The following is a 19,313-nucleotide window of genomic DNA, read 5'->3' as shown; positions in this document are numbered from 1 at the left end:
CTGAAATTTCATCCCCTCTAGATCTATTTAAAAAGATGTTTTTACTTAAAGTCCAATGTAATCTCAGGAAGAGTTCACATAAGGGGCACTTGGGTGGCTCAGTTGGTTGAGCATGCACCTCTTGGTTTCTGCTCAGGTCACGATCTCAGAGTCGTGGTATCAAGCCTCACACAGGGCTCTGTGCTCAGCAGGGAGTCTGCTTGAGATTCTCTCTCCCCCTCGCCCTCTACCCCTCCCCCAGCTTGCAAGTGCATTTTCTTTCTCTAAAATAAATAAACTTTAAAAAAAAAGAATAGTTCACATAAATTTAAGTACCCAGCCCCCTCTCTGCAAATCTGAATCTTCTATGTACTTGATGGATTATTTCAGTCTTGGTATCACTCTAATATTATACATTTTAAAAATATTTAGAATTTTTCAATCTCATATGATCTTTCTTTATGTCTTTTAACAAAACTTTAACTCAAAACATGCATATCATATTCTTTGATCCTCAAAAAGAAGCCACCTTCTACACTGTGAATTAAATCTTTGGTTACAGGAAAATCACCAACCAAATTTAATTCTTTTCATCTAGAAATAGTTCACATCTTGCCATGAATTGTACACCATGCTCTCAGATCACAGGATATCCGTGAAAACAGAGGCCTAACAATTGTTAGAAACAGAAAATCTGCTAAAGACCTCAGACACATCTGGTTCAATATCCTATTTTTGGAGGTAAACTATTTTTCAGAAAAATTTAGCAAGTTGCTCAGTTACCCAGCAAGCTGGTGTCAAAGTTGAATCCAGAATCCAGACTTCCTGACTTCCTTGGGCCATTTCTCCCCAAGGACACTACACACTTCTGCAGTCAATTGTCTGATTCATTAAAGTTTTTCCTGAAACAGTCTGGAAAAGCTAACATTTCTGTGGCAAAGTATGGTAAATTTGAAATAAAATCTGGATGGAGGGAACCCTGGGTGGCGCAGCGTTTTAGCGCCTGCCTTTGGCCCAGGGCACGATCCTGGAGACCCAGGATCGAATCCCACGTTGGGCTCCCGGTGCATGGAGCCTGCTTCTCCCTCTGCCTATGTCTCTGCCTCTCTCTCTCTCTCTCTCTCTCTCTCTCTCTGTGTGTGTGTGTGACTATCATAAATAAATAAAAATTTTAAAAAATAAATAAAATCAGAATTCCTTTAAAAAAAAATCTGGATGGAAATTTCAAGCTCCATTGTTTAGACCTATAGGAAGAGAAAAATTAACTCTTTGACATTAACAACAAAAATTCTATCTCTTTTGTACTTTCTCTTTCATATTCCCAGATTACAGTTTCTTACTTGTCTTTTATATCTGTGAAATCATCATATAACATTAGGAACCCTAAAGATCTAGCTTTGATTGAGCCATTCCCGAATTATCTTTGTCTTTTTTTCTTTCTTTTTTTATTTTTTTTAGTTATTGAAGTATAGTTGACATAAAATGTTCTGTTAGTTTTAGGTGTACAACAGAGTACCTCAATAATTCTATGCACTACTCCATGCTCACCACAATAGATATAGTCACCATGTCACCATACAATGTTATTACAATATTATTGACTAAATTTCCCATGCTATACTTCTCATCTCTGTGACTTACTTGTTTTAGAACTAGAATTTTGTACCTTTTAATGTCCTTCACTTACTTTGCACATCCCTCCACCCACCTTTTTCTGGCAACCATCAGTTTCTTCTCTGTAGTTAAAAGTCTGGTTTTTTGGGATCCCTGGGTGGCGCAGTGGTTTAGCGCCTGCCTTTGGCCCAGGGCGCGATCCTGGAGACCCGGGATCGAATCCCACGTCGGGCTCCCGGTGCATGGAGCCTGCTTCTCCCTCTGCCTGTGTCTCTGCCTCTCTCTCTCTCTCTCTCACTGTGTGCCTATCATAAATAAATAAAATAAAATAAAAAGTTTAAAAAAAAAAAGTCTGGTTTTTTGTTGTTTTATTTTTTAGATTCCATATATAAGTGAAATCTTACAATATTTGTCTTTCTCTGTCTGACCTATTTCACTTACTATCATGGAGCCAACACAATCCCAGATTCTAATATATTGCAAAGCTATAACAATCAAAACCGTATGGTACTGGCACAAAAATAGACACATAAGTCAATGGAACAGAATTTAAAAGGCCCAGAAATTAGCCCACAGATATATGGTCAATTAATCTTCAACAAAACAGGAAAGAATGTGCAATGAAAAAAAGACAGTCTCTTCAACAAATGACATTGGTAAAACTGGACAGCCACATGCAGAAGAATGAAACTGGACCACTTTCTTACATCGTATACAAAATAAACTCAAAATGGATAAAAGACCTATATGTGAGATCTGAAGCTATGAAACTCCTAAGAGAAAAAAGGCAGTAAACTCAGATCTCAGCTTTAGCTGCATCTTTATGGATATGTCCCCTTAGGCAGGGGAACAAAAGCAAAAATAAACTATTGGAACTACACTCGAAGCATCCTTTTCACATGTCATTCTCTGAATAATAATTTTGCTCCTACTGCTGAAACTGTTGACTTCCTTCCCTATCCTTTTTTTCAACTTTACCCGAATCATCGAAGTACAGATAGATCCATAAATAAATGAGACTGTAAAGTGGATTCTTCTGTCCCAAAACCAAGATAATTTTTCAGTTCAGTATTTTCAGTACTTCCTGGTAACTGCCAGAGAACCTGACTAGTACTGCATCCGAATGAATAGCTGACTCCACAGCATCAGAAAGTATGGTGATAATATGATGTATGCCACCCGGCAAATGCAGATGTTTTATATCTACCAAATTATGTATGAAACCTAACATCTGTTAGAGCCATGCAAGGTGCAAAATAACTTAGTCAGTTAAGATATAAAATAACTTAGGAATGTCTAAATATTATTGAATGTTGATGATTAAATTTTGGAAGATTTAGCTTGGTATTTTCTTGGTTTTTTTGACCATATGTTTTTGTATTGAGCTTTTTAGTATGCCACTCTAAAACTCAAGGTATTTCTTCTATCCAATCTGCACTGTCAATGCAATCCCATGTCTCGTTCTTAGTTCTCATTTCTTACTCTCATAGCATAGTTTTTTTTTTAAATTCAAGTACCAGAAATAAACATTTACATTTGCAAACAAAGGACTTTTTCTGAGTTTCTATACACGTGGGACATGATACACTTAGAGAAATGAGCATCAAAGAGGCATGTTTACCACTGAATGGAGATATAAGGGAATAAAAGATCATTTAAAATGTGGTTTTTCGGAACACCTGGGTGGCTCAGCGGTTGAGTGTCTGCCTTTGATTCAGGGTGTGGTCCCGGGGTCTTGGGATTGAGTCCCACATCGGGCTCCCTGTGAGGAGCCTGCTTCTCCTTCTGCCTGTGTTTTTGCCTCCCTCTCTGCATCTCATGAATAAATAAATAAAACCTTTAAAAAAAGGAAAAAAAATCTTAAAAAAAAATTTTTTTTAAATGTGTTTTTTCACTTCTTTGGAGAATCTCTACAATCAGTTTCAATGAACCTTTCCTCATCTATAAAATAGGGATACTAAAGTATATAATCTAAAAGCTAATTATAGAAGATTTAAGTACCCATTTATCACATTCCATAGTAGTATCATCAGATAATAATGTAGCCTATCAACTTGTCAGCCAGCAAATGCATCTTCCCTTTCATCCAGCATATGTAAACTCAGGTTTTCAATAAACATCATTTTCTATAGGCTATAAAGGTCTAGTTATGAGATTTTTCCGCTATGGTGGCAGGTCTACAGAAGAATGGAGCCATAGTCTCTTTAATTATAAAATTACAACACATGTGATATGATGGACATTGTAGTAACCCAATTAACTTACTAGAAAATATTTAGAATTTTAAATATTTTCTAATAGAAAATATTTAGAATATTTAATATTTAAAATATTTAGAATAAAATAAGGTAACCATTCTCTGAAGTTGCAATTGTTTAATACATTTAAATGCCACCCTTAGATTTAGAACTATTTCCTTCGTGTGGCTAAAACTGAGTTAAAAACGGACAATAAGTCAGCATTATTCTACACCAAATAATAAAGCCCTGAGTAAGTACAATAATATACATTGCTATTATAGAATTCTATAAAATCTATTATAGTGTTGGGTTATAGATTTTAGTAATAAGATGAGGTTTCTTGTTTTATTTTGTTGGTGTTTTTTTTTTTTTTTGGCTTGTTTATTTGCTTAACAACATTAGCAATGTAGTTATGTGAAATAAACTGGAAAAACTAAAAACATCCCCCCTTGTCAAAAGTAAACACAGGAATGATAGTGAAAGATTCCTTACTCTGTTTAATGTTTGGAGTTCAGTGATGCCTACTTTGAAGAGAAACTTGAGTGGTGCATTTGATATCATATGAAGCCAAAGTTAGCTTGATGGCACATTTTGAAATACAGTGACTGAGATACTGCTTTGCACTATCAGGTTTTCCATGTTTCTTGAGAATTTCTGAATCATTCAAGAAATCTTAAAAATCAGATCCTACTTGTAAATTGAATTTGTAAATATGAATTATCTCAAAATATAAAGAAGGAAAGGAAGAGAAAATTTAAGGAAAAAAATAGTATTCTCTGGTCAAGGGTTCTAAATACCTATTAGTTATAAACCTTAGTAATTAGCATCAAAAATTGAATAATGAACAGTCAAGATTTTAATCTTGATGTTTTAGATTGCTCAAGCTGCCATAAAAGGATATCAAAGATGGGATGGCTTTAAACAACAAAAATTAATATTCTCACAGAAGAAGTCCGTGATCAAGGTGCTGGCAAATTCAGTTTCTGGTATGAGCTCTGTTCTTGGCTTTCAGAGAACCACATTCTCTATGTGTCCTCACAAGGTCTTTCCTCTGTGTGGGTGTGCAGAGATTGAGAGACAGAGAGAGTGAGACAAGACAAAGAGCTCTGGTGTCTCTTGCTCTTCTTGTAAGGACACCAGTCCTACTGGATTAAGGCCCCACCCTTACAATCTCATTTAACATTAATTACCTTCTTAAAGGCCCTATCTTCAACTGTCACATTGGGGGCTAGGGGTTTAATATAAGAATTTTGTGGGGATACAATTCAATCTGTAGCACTGGATAGCCATTGGAAATCTCTCAAAATATTTGTTTCTCTGCTTTAGGCCACGTTAGAAATAATTGGCATAAGATGTTCATTAACTGTGACAATCACAAGTTTCTTCTTAATCAGAAGGAACATCTCTGCATAATGTTCCTTCTGATCAAAAATCTTATGATTTTATCCTTTATCTTCAGGAAAGACAATACAGGGACATTATAAGATAACTTTGTTGGCAGATTTATGTTGGAATGAGAATTTGGCTACTCCTTTCTTTAAATAGTCTCAGTTCCCTTTACTAGGACCATGCTTTCCATAATTCTTGTTATTTCATGAAGAGGGATTATAAAAAGATAGCATTTTTAGGGAAATTTGTCCTTACAATAATGGTAACAGTACTGTAATATCAGACTAGCTAGTATCAGACTAAATATCTTATATTCATTACAAATTCTGAAAATACACACACACACACACTAATTGAAGGCAAGGTATAGTGATGAAATACAAACAGGAACTACAGAAGAATTCAACACTTGAAAGAAGGAATCTTGATGAGATTCACATTTTTACATTTCCTCCCCTGAGGATATGAAGCAATTAGAACATAAAGAGAAAACCATAGTCTTAATTCCTTAAGTATCAGAAGGCAGAATTTGGGGCTTTCAAAGTAACTGAAAATTTAGAGGATAAATGCAGAAAAGAAAAGGCTAGAGGGACAAGCCCCAAAGTCTTGATACAAACTACCTTCAAACCCCTAGGTAGCCCCCAAATTGCATATGTTTAGGACAGATACAAGGAGACCAGGAAAAAGCAACAGGTAGAAGGTTAAATGAAAAAAGTGGGGAAAAGTGAGCAAAGAATCCAGCTCTTGACTGCCTCCTGAAAAATGGACTTTGGAGTTTGAGTCAAGTCAAAGTGAACTACTTTTTAAACACCTCAAGCTTTCCATTGAAATCCCAGAACAATCATGATTGTTGATAAGAAGACTACTTTCTAGGAACAAATTGTATATTCTAAGACTAAAGGCAAAACAAATCCCTCAGATTATAGACAAAACTTTCCCTAACAAAGTAGAAAAACCAAGCTTCCAAAAGTTCATGGTGATCAGTCAGTAACTAAATTGCCTGGTCACACAAAAATGAACACTTCTCTGAGAACTAAAATGAACTCAAGAGTCTTTATGAGGCATCATTTGCAATATCCAGTGTTCAGTCATAAAGAACATGCCAAAAAACAAAGGAGTATAATCCCTAGTCAAAAGAAAAAAGACTCAATAGAAAGAGATCCCCAATTGACCTAGATGTTAAAACGAGCAGACAAGGACTTAAAAGAAATAATTATGAAGATGTTCATGACTTAAGGAAAAGATAATTACAACAAGTAAACAATGGACGAATCTCATCAAAGAAATGATTCTACATAAAAGAACCAAATGAAAATTTTAATTATTTTTAAAAAGTTTTTAAAGATTGAGTGATTGATTATAGAGAGACAGAGAACACAGGGGCAGGGAGGGCAGGGATAAAGGGAGAGGGAGAAAGAGAATCCCAAGCAGAGTCCCTGCTGAGCAGACTCCCTGCTGACTAATCAATCTCACTACCCTGAGATCATGACCTGCACAGAAATCAAAAGTCAATCGCTTAACCCAGCTGAGCTCAACTTCATTAGTAATCAGGAAAATGCAAATTTCAAACACAATGAAATACTGTTTCACATTCTTAGAAATAGCTAAAATTTAGAAGATGATAATACCAATTGTTGACTGGGATATAAAGCAACTGGAACTTTCAGATATTGCCAGTAGGAGTATAAAATGATGCAACCACTTTGGAGAAAAAGTTTTGGCAGTTTTTTATAAAGTAAAATGTATAGCTATCTTATGGCCTACCATTTCCATTCCTAGGTATTTATTCAAAAGAAATTAAAACGTAAACACAAATACTTGAAAACAAATGTTAGTAGCAGAGACAACTCAAATGACCATCATTAGGTGAATAAACTAATTACAATATTTATACAATAGAATACTATTCGATAATAGGAAAATAATATACTATTGCATAACATGAATAAATGTGAAAGATATTATGTCATCTGAAAGAAGCCAGGCACAAAGGAGCTGGTACTGTGTGATTCCTTTCATTTTTTAAATTTTATTTATTTATTCATGAGAAATACAGAGAGAAAGGCAGAGGGATAGGCAGAGGGAGAAGCAGGCAGGGAGCCTGATTCAGGACTCGATCCCAGGACCCCAGGATCATGCCCTGAGCCAAAGGCAGACGCTCAACCACTAAGCCACCCAGGCGTCCCTGCGTGATTCCTTTTCTACGAAGCTTCAGAACAGGCAAATATCACTATAGTGCTCCAATCAATTACATATGGCTAAGTGGAGACCAACTAGAAGGGGCATTTCTACATTTCTAGAGTGATAAAAATGTTCCCTATCTTATGCGAATGAAGGCTTACATGACTGTATTCATCTGTTGTACCTCACCAGATTGTAAGTATATTTTATGTCAATAAAAATGGGGATCCCTGGGTGGCGCAGCGGTTTAGCGCCTGCCTTTGGCCCAGGGCGCGATCCTGGAGACCCGGGATCGAATCCCACGTCGGGCTCCTGGTGCATGGAGCCTGCTTCTCCCCCTGCCTGTGTCTCTGCCTCTCTCTCTCTCTCACTGTGTGCCTATCATAAATAAATAAAAAATTTTAAAAAAAATGGTATCAGAAAGTATCCACGGATCTCTTATAAAATTTAAATTTCTCAACTCCATCAGAGAATATGGACCTATTGCATATATTTATTCTCCATGAAAATTGATCACTATATATAGTTCTCCATGCAATCAAATATAAAATACCAAATATAGAAAGCAATGAGAATACAAATTAAAAAAAAGGAACAAGAAATTTTCCAATCTTACAAAATAGTGTTTACTTAGGAAAGGGAAACTACCAAAGATATTTTCTGTTCCTTGTTAAAATTCTTTTTTGCCTTCAAGACTCAAATTTACATACTAAGTGGAAGAGAATTCAAATTTGTCCACTCCTTTGGAATGGATTCTGTGCCTAGCGAGGTAGAATAAATCCCTATAACTTGGCATTTTATGCATATTTTATTGCATATTCATTTATCATAAAATCTTGTAAGTTAAAAAGCAAATACTGTAGTTATGCATTAAGAACTAACATGCCCTAATAGGAAAAGTTGTCACCAGAGATGCATGGTTAAAAAAAAGAAATAAAGGATTGTTTCATCCTAAAACAATGGTCCTCAACCCTAGCTATAACATTGGAATCAGCTAGGCAGATTTTTAAATACCGTGTACTAAGCCTTAAGCCTCACTAATTAAAGCAAAATATTTGAGGTATTATTCTCAATGAAATATGAACTTCAGTTCAATTTCAGGGGTTTTGTTTTTTCTACTTTGTTCATTCTTATATCCCCAGAGCTTATAAAAGTGCCTGGCACATAATAGGCTCTCAAAATTTGATAAATGAATGAGTGACAAATTAGTTATTACAAGTCAAAGAATAATTTTGACCTCGTGTACATAATGACAGGATTCCTCTAGATGATGCACAGCATAGGAGTGCAAAGCACTTACTTCACAAAAAATGTTTGATGATTTGTATTAATTTTAGCTGAAAATTATTAATTATTTATCAAGCACTTTCTACGAGCCGAGCCAGGAATTGTGCTCAGAGTAAGGTATATAAATGTTAATGAAACATGGTCCTGCATTTGAAAAGCTCCCAGGCTATTAAAGATTAGTGGTGAAGAGAAAGTCTAGCACGTTAACATTCATTAACTTAGTCCCTAATTCAATATCCATCCATTAAACTTTTACTGTGTGCCAGGTTATGTAGCAGCAAACATGGCAAATGTGATACCTGTCCTCAAGGAGCTTATTGTCTAGTCAAAGAGAAAGATGATAAAGAAATAATTTGTGATAAATAGTATAAAGGAAATGATTATAATGGTGTGATAAAGAATTTTGGTCAGATGGACGGCACTATTTTGAATTGAATGGTCATAAAATGCCTCTTTGGGGAGGAAATATTTGTGTTAAGATTTTAATGGTGAGAAGGCAAAAATGCAAAGTGCATAAAAGGTTTCTAGGAGAGGAGATAACATGTTCAAAATACTCAGACTTAGAAAAAAAATTTGTTCAAGGGCCCGAAAGAATCCAATGGCTGGAGCATGAATAGAAATTAGAACAAGCTGAAAGTGGAAAAAATAGGAAAAATTTAATAAGAGGTATTAAATTCACAGCCTAGTATGGTATAACGTTTGTATTTTATTCTTCTAAGTGCAATATAAATCTATTAAATGATTTTCATCTGCATCATGGCATGATAGAATTTATACATATAAGATTATTCCTTTTGCTAAATGTAAAATAGATTTCTCAACCTTTTTACTTCTTCTCCATTTATTAAAAAAATTGTGACCCCATAGCTCATAAGTATACTTTTTATAGAAGGAAGAGTGACTGCCTCAGTTCAGGTGTCATCTCCTGTTTCAATCAAATATGACTGGAGCGTGGGGAGTCATCTGGAATGAGCATGGTTTCCAAAGGCGATGTTGAGAAGCCAAAGCTGGTGTGTTAAAGTTAGAATATGGAGTCTATGACCTGCTGAATGAGGAAGCACAAACTACCCACACAGTGTTGGCAGGTAGTTTCCTTAGCATCCAAACTCCTGCTTCGAGAAAGTACCAAACCTGGGGTTGTTTTGATTGAAGGCACAGTTTCAATACACCCACACAAAAGGAGTGAAGTCACAAGATTGTTTTGTTTTTGTTTTTGTTTTTACGAATTCTGGAAACAGGATAGGCAGGGTAGGGATGGTATTGGGGCTGCCATGACTGGGAGAAGGGAAGTCCTCTGTTCCAGGTCATGAGGGAGAAAGAGGTAGACAGCAGGGTAGCAAACACCAATCACTTACAAGGTGGTTGGGGCGAAGGTCACTAACTTTTGGGGGACTTTCCTCTAAATGGATACCCAGGAAAAATAAAGCAAGAACTTGCAGTACTAATCCTAAACTTAGATCTTATTTAAATGCCCAGACTCTGAGTGTGAGGAGGATTGTCATTCTGTAAAATGCCGACGCAGCCACTCAGAAAAACAAAATTTGTTTTTCAGAAGTTTCAAAAACTCAGAAAAACAAAAAATTTTCTTATCACACAGATCCATTTCTGTGGATCAGCATTCAAACTCATAAAAGATAACTTTTTTAGAAGTTAATCAGGAAGCTCTCAAACCATGAAGACACAAGAAAAGATATTTTTTTTAACATGGAAGTATATAATGAAATTCATCATTTAAAAAGTAACTCCAGCAGCAGCAATATAAAGAATACATAGGGAATAGAGACTAATCAGAGTCAGAGAGGTAAGTCCAGTTAGGAAACTACTAAGAAAAATTGCATGTAAAAAATAATCAGAGCCTGGATTGGGACAGCAGTACAGTAGTAATGGAAAAGTATAGACAGATACCAGACACGTTTCAGGGGTTGAATGGACAAGATTTAAACAAAGGCAGTGAGGAATGAGAACAAAAAGATTATTCCAAGATTTCTAGCTCGGGCAATAGGGTGAGTAGGATTGCTGATAATGGAGACATGGAAAACAGGAAAAGAAACAAACAAAAAAGTTTGAGGGGCTGATACTGAGCATGAGGAGTTACTGTAAATTCTATGACAGATTGAAAGCTCAAGAAAGAGTTGAGAAATCAATATTTGAGAAGAACATAGGTAATAGTTAGGACTTGAGGATTGCATATGATCATTCGGGAAGATCACTTAAAGTGAGAAAAGAGGGCAGCCCGGGTGGCTCAGCGGTTTAGCACCCCTTCAGCCCAGGGTGTGAACCTGGAGACCGGGTATTACCCCACGTCAGGCTCGCTGCATGGAGCCTGCTTCTCCCTCTGCCTGTGTCTCTGCCTCTCTCTCTCTCTCTGTGTCTCTCATGAATAAATAAATAAAATATTTTTTTAAAAAAGTGATAAAAGTTAGTAACTCCCTTGGAAAACTCCAGGAGCAGAGACAGAATGAAGAAAAAAAAATGAAGAGCAGTCAGAGCCATACAGAAGAATAAGCAACAAGCACAGCTTAGAAGTCAAGAAAGAACTTTACAGGGAAGGAAAAGATCATCAATAGCAAATTATGCTGGGAGGAAAATTAGGCTGAGAGCTGAAAAGAGGCTAGTGTACCTGACAATCACATCATTGCTGACCTTCTCAGAGCAATTTCAGCAGAGTGGTGGGGGTGGAAGCCTGATTGCAGTGGATTGAGAAGCCACTGAGACAAGAGGAAGTAGAAGCAGTACTTATGACCTGTTCTTTCCAAAAGTTGTATATAAACTAGTGCATATATCAGTATAAAATGACTTATGCTGTTAAAACTTATTTTGTCACAGTGTGGGTTTGGACTAAAATTAAATTAAAATTAAATTATTGACAAAGCTCCCATTGAACCATGGACTTTAAGATATCTAGGAATCAGGATCCTGGGGTGGCACAGCGGTTTGGTGCCTGCCTTTGGCCCAGGGCATGATCCTGGAGACCCGGGATCGAATCCCAGTCAGGCTCCGGGTGCATGGAGCCTGCTTCTCCCTCTGCCTGTGTCTCTGCCTCTCTCTCTCTCTGTGTGCCTCTCTATTTATTTATCATAAATAAAAAAAATTAAAAAAAAGATATCTAGAGATCACCTTATTTTTAGGTAAGTTAATTCTGTAGCCTTTTAGAGAGGTAGATCCAATGATTTAATATCTCATCTTTATTTTCATTGGTTTTCATGGCATTGTCTTTGGTGATTTCTCCCACCATCATCCCTTTTTACTCCATCTCAGCTCTCAGATACATGACCTTTTTTGCCAATCTCATTAACGCTTTGTTCATTTTCTCAAGTTTCCTATCTATTGGGGTAATTGCTTCCTACACAAAACCCAGGCTCCTATTAACTGGCTCATTACCTTAAGTTAAAAGTTCAGAAACTTCTTCAAACTGAAATCACCGCAGTGTCCTGAAAAGAAACTACTTTTGAAGATGCTGACACGTCTGTAAGTGGAGACATTTTTTTGGATTAAATTCACTGTTTCACAGATTCCATTTCAAGTTTCTGTTTGCACCAGTTTTCCTCTCCCCTTGCAATGGTACATTTATTACTCTCCGACTCACTATAGCAGCAAACATACAGAGCAGTAAAGTACAAAATGAGTTCATGTGTTGATCACAGCTCTAGCTGTGGTGATAGAGCTAATGTGGTTCAGAAAAGAATACTATTAAAGTTTCTCTAGTTCTCTTTCCAGTTGAAGACAATTAGGTTTATAAACATTTATACTCATTATTTCCATGCTAACTAGTTTTATCTTTCCATCTTCTAGACTTACCTCACTGATACTGAATGTCCTAAAAAGCCTTTACTTATTTGGATCAGTGAGAAAAGACCAAGAGATATGAAGTGAAAACAAAACAAAACAAAAAAGATTAAAAAATGTAATAAAATAAATGATGAGTTCATTATACCTAATGAGTAATTTAAATTCTTTGGTGCTATAGGTAAACTCTTCTCAAATACACTTTTAAAAGCATCTATGTAAGTTTAAGACCTACATCACTTCAAATGGAATAATACCTTCTAAAAAAGAACTAAAATGCCTAACTAAAATGTTAGTGTGCAACTATCTTCCCTATCAACATTTCTTTAGCACATCCTAAATCGTGGGCACTGACAAAATACAGGCCTTTGTTTGTGTCCTTGAGAACCATATGATCGGTTGAGATAGGACGTGCCATCTATAGGAAAGTAAGTGATAATATAAAATAGCACATTTTCAGGGAGGAATGAGTATACAGATACTAAGAGCTAATCAGATTTCGAAAGGAAAGAGCTACTGTATCAATATGGGATAATTAAAAAGGTTTCAAGAAGTGCTCCTCGTGCCGGATCATGGAGGAAATCTAAGCGGGGAGTTAGCCAAATGGCCTGGGGAAGGTATTAGATGTAGAGTAGACAATTTGATAACCCAAAGGAGAGGGAGACTTGCTTCAGATTTGTTAGGCCAGTCTGGCCACAAAAAGGCCTGAGTGTCTTGTGCTCTGGGGGAAGTTAGTGAATTCCCATGCTGTAAGTGAACATACCATGCTGTAAGAAGCCCAACTCATGCAGCCCATGTGGAGAGGTCAGGTAGAGAGCTGAGGCCATTTGCTCCGAGCTCTCAACTGATATAGCAGGCACCACCACGCCAGATGTGAGTGAGGTCATCTTGGAAATGGTCATCTAAGATTGGTTGAGTTACCCACCTGATACCATTACTGAGCCCTACCTCAATTTCAGAAATTTGAGTAAATAAACGATTGATATTGTTGTAAATCACAAAATTTTGGTGTGAATAACTGCCTTTGTTCTTCAAATGGGTTAAAAGTGTGACATAAGCAAAGTTTATCTGTGAGGACTTCTTGCTTCACTTATTCATATTTTCAACTTTGTCTTCTCTTCCACTCGACCATAAGTGATGATCCTTAAAACCCATGTCATATCATGATTGGTTAATTTATTTTTTAAAAAATGTCTAAAGGGTCCCTTTTAATGTTATTTATCTTTTAACAAAGTAAGATGGGAATATCTTTATCTTTAAGATACAAGTGCCAGAATGAAAAGGATGGGGGGTAAGAGTGAGTATGTAATAAAGAAGAAAGGGAAAAAAAGGTATAAAATCACCATATAGGAACCCATAGTATCCCATTTAAGCTACATTCCTTCAAGTTACTTAGCTCACAATTTTTCCTTCTTAATTTTCTACTTAAAAGTACCATGTCACTTATGTAATAGTTTTTTGTTCATTTTTGTTTTTAAGATTTTATTTTTGAGTAATCTTTACATTCGTGGGACTTGAACTCTAATTGATCTCTAATTCTGAAATCACGAGTCACATGTTCTACCGACTGAGCCAGCCAGGCACCCCAGGTAGTCCTTTTTTCAACTGATAAAAATTAACTACTGTCTCATGTGCCAGTTTATTATAGACTAAAATCAACTAGGCAGACAAATATGTCTAAATAACTAGCAAAAGCCTTTCTTCAATGGATGCTTATCTTCAAACATAAAAAGTGAACCAGAGAATAAAACAAAAATATATATTTCTCAACTAGTCTATCACTAGTTCTCTTCAACTGGTATGAAACCTCAATGAGAGATTTTCTTTAAAATACAAATTCTTCTAAAATTAAGTAGTACATATTTTAATTCAGCACAAAAATCTAAGCAATGTTTTCAGTTCCTATAACTATCAACTATTTGGAATCAGAATGCATTAAGAATTTAAAACTTTGTCAATCATTTTCTATTTTAGAGTTCTAAGTGTTGGTAAGAGACTAATAGTCAAAAATTATTTTTATTGGGGATCCCTGGGTGGCTCAGCGGTTTAGCGCCTGCCTTCGGCCCAGGGCACTGTCCTGGAGACCTGGAATCGAGTCCTGCATTGGGCTCCCAGCATGGAGCCTGCTTCTCCCTCTGCCTGTGCCTCTGCTTCTCTCTCTCTCTCTCTATCATGAATAAATAAAGAAATCTTAAAAAATTATTTTTATCATACACATATACATTTTCAGTACTCTTGTGTAAATACTTAGGAGTGGCATGGCTGCATCATATGGTAGGTGTACGTTTAACTTTTTAAGAGACCGCCAAACTATTTTCCAAAGTGATTGTACCATTTAACATTTGCACCTGCACTGTGTGAGACTTCCCCTACCTCTGTGTTCCAGCCAGAACTTGGTATGGCTGGTCTTTTTAATTTAGACACTCAAATAGGTGTGTAGTGATATTTCATGTGCTTTTAATTTGTGTTTTCCTGATGATTAATAACAGTAAGCACTTTTTCATGTGCTTCTTGCTATCTGTACATCATATTTAGGAAATTGTTTCGTATTTTGTTCCCCTTTGGTGAAGGAGGAAGTTGTTTTCTTATTATTCAGTTTTGAGAGTTCTTTGTATGTTCTGGATACAAGCCCCTATGAGACATATGATTTCAAATATTTTCTTCCACTCAGTGGCTTGTCTTTCGATTCACTGAGCAGTGTCTTTTAAAGAGCAGGCAATTTTAATTTTTGTGAAGTCCAAGTTATTAATTTTTCCTATTATGGGTTATACTTTATGTCATCTCTAAAAAATGTGTGCCTAATCCAAGGTCATAAAGGTTTTCTTCCAGAATTTTAATAGTTTTAAGTTTTATATTTAGGTCTGTGTTCCATTTTGAGTTAATTTTCATATATGGCATAAGACATGGGCTGAAGTTCTTTTTCTTTTCTTTTTTTTTCTTTGCATATAAATGTTCCAGCATCATTTGTTGAAAAGACTATCCTTTCTCCACTTAATGTCTTTACAGGGATCCCTGGGTGGCGCAGCGGTTTGGCGCCTGCCTTTGGCCCAGGGTTTGGCCCAGGGCGCGATCCTGGAGACCCGGGATCGAATCCCACATCAGGCTCCCGGTGCATGGAGCCTGCTTCTCCCTCCGCCTGTGTCTCTGCCTCTCTCTCTCCGTGACTATCATAAATAAATAAAAATTAAAAAAAATAAATGTCTTTACAACTTTGTGAAAAAATAAGTTGTCTATACATGTGTGGGTCTATTCCTGAATGTTGTCTCCTGTTTCATTGAACTACTTGTTTATCTTTACATTTTGCACTGGGGCTCAGAACACTTAAACATATACTATTTACATACATATATATTTACATATGTAAATATAGACACTTGTATATAATTAGGACAAAAGTTCCACCAGACAATACTTATCTTCACTTAGTGCAATTATACATGGTGGTATTTTTTTTTCTTTTGACCTCTGAACCTTTTATTGGCCTCCTGCTCCTCAAAGGTACCCTGTTTTGCTGCCTCAATGCCTCAGAATTTTTGTGTCGTTGGTCTCAGACACCACCTTGCTGTCCACGAATTGCGGGTGGTGGTCTTCTGGATGGTCTGCAAGGAGTTGCTGTTGTCCAGGGTGTCAGTAAGACTGAAGTCCTTCCCGTCTTCCAACAGGCAACAGTCAGTGGCAATCTCAGCCTCCAGCTTGACCTTGACATTCAGCAGGGCCTCATACTCCTGGGCCTGGCACTGCCCCTCTGCCCGGGTCTGGGACAGCTCTGACTCCAGGTGCAGCAGGATCCCGTTGAGCTGCTCCCATCTGCATCGCATAGCAGGCCTTGACTTCCCTCAGGCTGTTCTCCAAGCAGGACTTCAGGTTTCTCATGGAGTCCAGGTTGATCTTCAAGGACTGGGTGGTGCATCTCAACTCCATGAAGGTCATCTCAGCTTCTCCGATCTCAGAGGTCTCCGTGGTGACCTCTGTGGTGCTCTCCTTGATCTGCTGGGACCAGTACTTGTCCAGCTCCTTCCAGTTCTTCTGAGCCAGCTCGTCATCTGGGTCCGGATATCTGCCCTGATCTTGCTGAGGTCCTGAGATTTGGGGGCATCCAACTCCACCGTCAACCCAGAGTTGGCGATTTGGTTTTGTAGGCCCTTTACTTGCTCCTCGTGGTTCTTCTTCATGAAGAGCAGCTCCTCCTTGAGAGCCTCGATCTCTGTCTCTAGCTGCAGCCGAGTGACGTTGGTGTCATCAGTAACCTTGCGGAGCCCATGGATGTCACTCTCCACAGACTGGCGCATGGCCAGCTCCATCTCATACTTGACTCGGAAGTCGTCAGCAGCAAGCCGGGCATTGCCAATCTGCAGAACGATGCAGGCATTGTCCACAGCACTTGCAAAGATCTGAGCCCTCAGGTCCTCGGTGATCTTGAAGTCATGCCCCCAGTCTCTGACCTGGGGGGCCCTTCTTCTCCAGGTGTTCCCAGATTTTCATCTCCAGTCTCTGATTATCAGCCTCCAGGCTCCTCACCCTCTCCAGGTAGGAGGCCAGGCAGTCACTCAGGTCTTGCATGGTCTCCTTCTTGCCCTGGATGCCCCCTATGCCCGCCAGACCCCCGGCCATCCCCGTGGCCGGGGCCCCGGACCTCCAGCCGCCCGGGAAGCTGGTGGAGCAGGATATGGAGGTCCGGGAGCCCGAGCCCCCCATGCCTGCATAGATGCTGGCCGTGCTACTGATGGGCCGGACCCGGTGGCTGGGACTGCACGGAGCCCGGGGACCCGTAGTTGGAAGAGAAGGGGAGTGGGTGGTGGAGCTCATGCTGCTCTGAGAGCCAGAGGGCGACTTGGGAGGCCAGGGCTCAGGCTCAGGCCAGGACCATGGTGGTATTTTCAATTCTATTCTTAAATGTTTTGAAAACTATGGAGTATACCACATTGATTTTATGGCCCGCTATTATTGGCCTAAAATTTGGAAAACACTACTAATTTAAAAGATCCCTTTCAGCCTCCAAACCACTATAATTCTCCACTATAATTCTGTGACTCACTTTAATTTTCGGAACACTTTGTGAGATGCACCTTGCCATATAGAGGCTACTCAGCTCCCTTTGAACATCATTTTTACATCTGGGAGATTTCCTCCAGTATGAATGCAGGCTCAGATAAGAGACTTTGACTCTGGTAACTATATTCTCTGGAGTGAACCGTCTGTTTAGAAAAGTGCAAAACAATGAGGCAGATGCTATAGGGAATCCTTTAGTCTGTTGAGGGAGGCTGTGGAGGCGTGGGTCTTTTATTATTACAGTGACTGAAGTTCCCTCATTCAATGTCCAACATTTGCCCTGTAAGCAAAGGGGCAAGAGTCAGTGGGGTTTGGCCAGAGAGCATAATCACTGGGTCTGACTTAGGTGTTGATCCAAGTTGGGTGGTCTCCAACCCTGCCTCTTTGGTCTTTCTGGAGATTGGGGGCCACCTAATATCTTTTAATAATATTATGGCTTTGATTTTCATTTTTCTGATGATTAATGATGCTGAGCACCTTTTCACGTATCTGTTGGCCATTTGAATGTCTTTAAAGATAAATGAGTGGGCAGCCTGGGTGGCTCAGCGGTTTAGCACCGCCTCTAGCCCAGGGCCCGATCCTGGAGACCCAGGATCGAGTCCCATGGCGGGCTCCCTGGAGCCTGCTTCTCCCTCTGCCACTCTCTCTCTCTGTCTCTGTCTCTCTCTGTGTGTGTCTCTCTCATTCATAAATAAATAAAATCTTTAAAAAAAAGATAAGTAAAATGTATTAGTTTAAAAAATGTATTTCTTACTGTGTATCATGGTAAAAAAATACTGAAAAACACTAGTCAAATCTAACTTCTTCATTTAACATATGAAGAAAGAAAAATAAAACTTAGAGGAATCAAGTGATTGATGCTCTAGTGGTTAACAGAAAGCTGAAATTAGGACGCAGAAATTCTCTTAGTACCAGGCTCCATTGTAAGAACATCATTTATCACCTGGAAGTTTACTCCCCTTGTTCTATGTAGATATCTTCCTACATTAGTCCTGTTGTGAAAATTAAATGCATTTCATTAATTAGTATATTACAAAAATATTGTGAATTTTATCATTGCATTGGGAGTTAGGTACTAATTAATGGTTTTCACTTGCTGTAGTTAATACTAGTTTTAAACACAATTCTGCATATAACTCTGAAAAGAGAGGTAATCTGTGCTGTTTTAAAGACTTGTATGTTGGCAGATATGGTAAGAACTGCAGGGGAGACATTGGGTAGTACTAATAAATTCTTTAAGAAAATAATTCTATTTTCAATAAATAGAAGGAATTTTAAAGTTTGTAATCAGTTCACCATACTGAATGAAATACATCACTGAAAATATTTCTTGCTAGTTCTCCACTATTAGTTTAATTAAGAGAAGTATTAATGTTAAATTTACATTTATAAAATACATAATGGTGCATATCAACAGTACAAAAAGACTTGATGTACCTTTTTGTTACTGAAGATAGAGATATATTCCAAGCTGGCCAAATCTTTGGTTCCTGGCTATTTAGAAATAGAATTTTTAGAAATTCAGTTAAAATGAGAACTAGAAGAATAGAATCTATTTTTTTTAAGATTTTGATACTAAAGAGGGTCAAAGAAGAATAAATAACATAATGGAAAATAAATGATTAATGCTTTAGATCATTTAAAGAACCCCAATTTCTACTGTGTAGTCTTCTCCTATCTACAGGAATACTCAACACATAATGAAAAGTGTGTTTGGAAAGTGTGTTTAGAAAGTGTGTTTGGAAAGTGTGTTCCATTTACACAAAGTGTACCCTGAATCTTTCTATT

At 37.7% G+C, this 19,313-nt stretch overlaps 1 pseudogene; it reads right to left on the bottom strand.

Moving 5' to 3' along the window:
• Positions 1-15,992: 15,992 nt before the first annotated feature.
• Positions 15,993-17,282, bottom strand: LOC121474704 (annotated as a pseudogene).
• Positions 17,283-19,313: the final 2,031 nt, after the last annotated feature.

This window comes from Vulpes lagopus, chromosome 13, assembly GCF_018345385.1.
Source record: "Vulpes lagopus strain Blue_001 chromosome 13, ASM1834538v1, whole genome shotgun sequence".
In the NCBI taxonomy this organism is placed as follows: Eukaryota; Metazoa; Chordata; class Mammalia; order Carnivora; family Canidae; genus Vulpes; species Vulpes lagopus.
The sequence above is the reverse complement of the archived record's forward strand: the minus strand, read 5'-3'. Positions and strand labels throughout refer to the sequence as shown.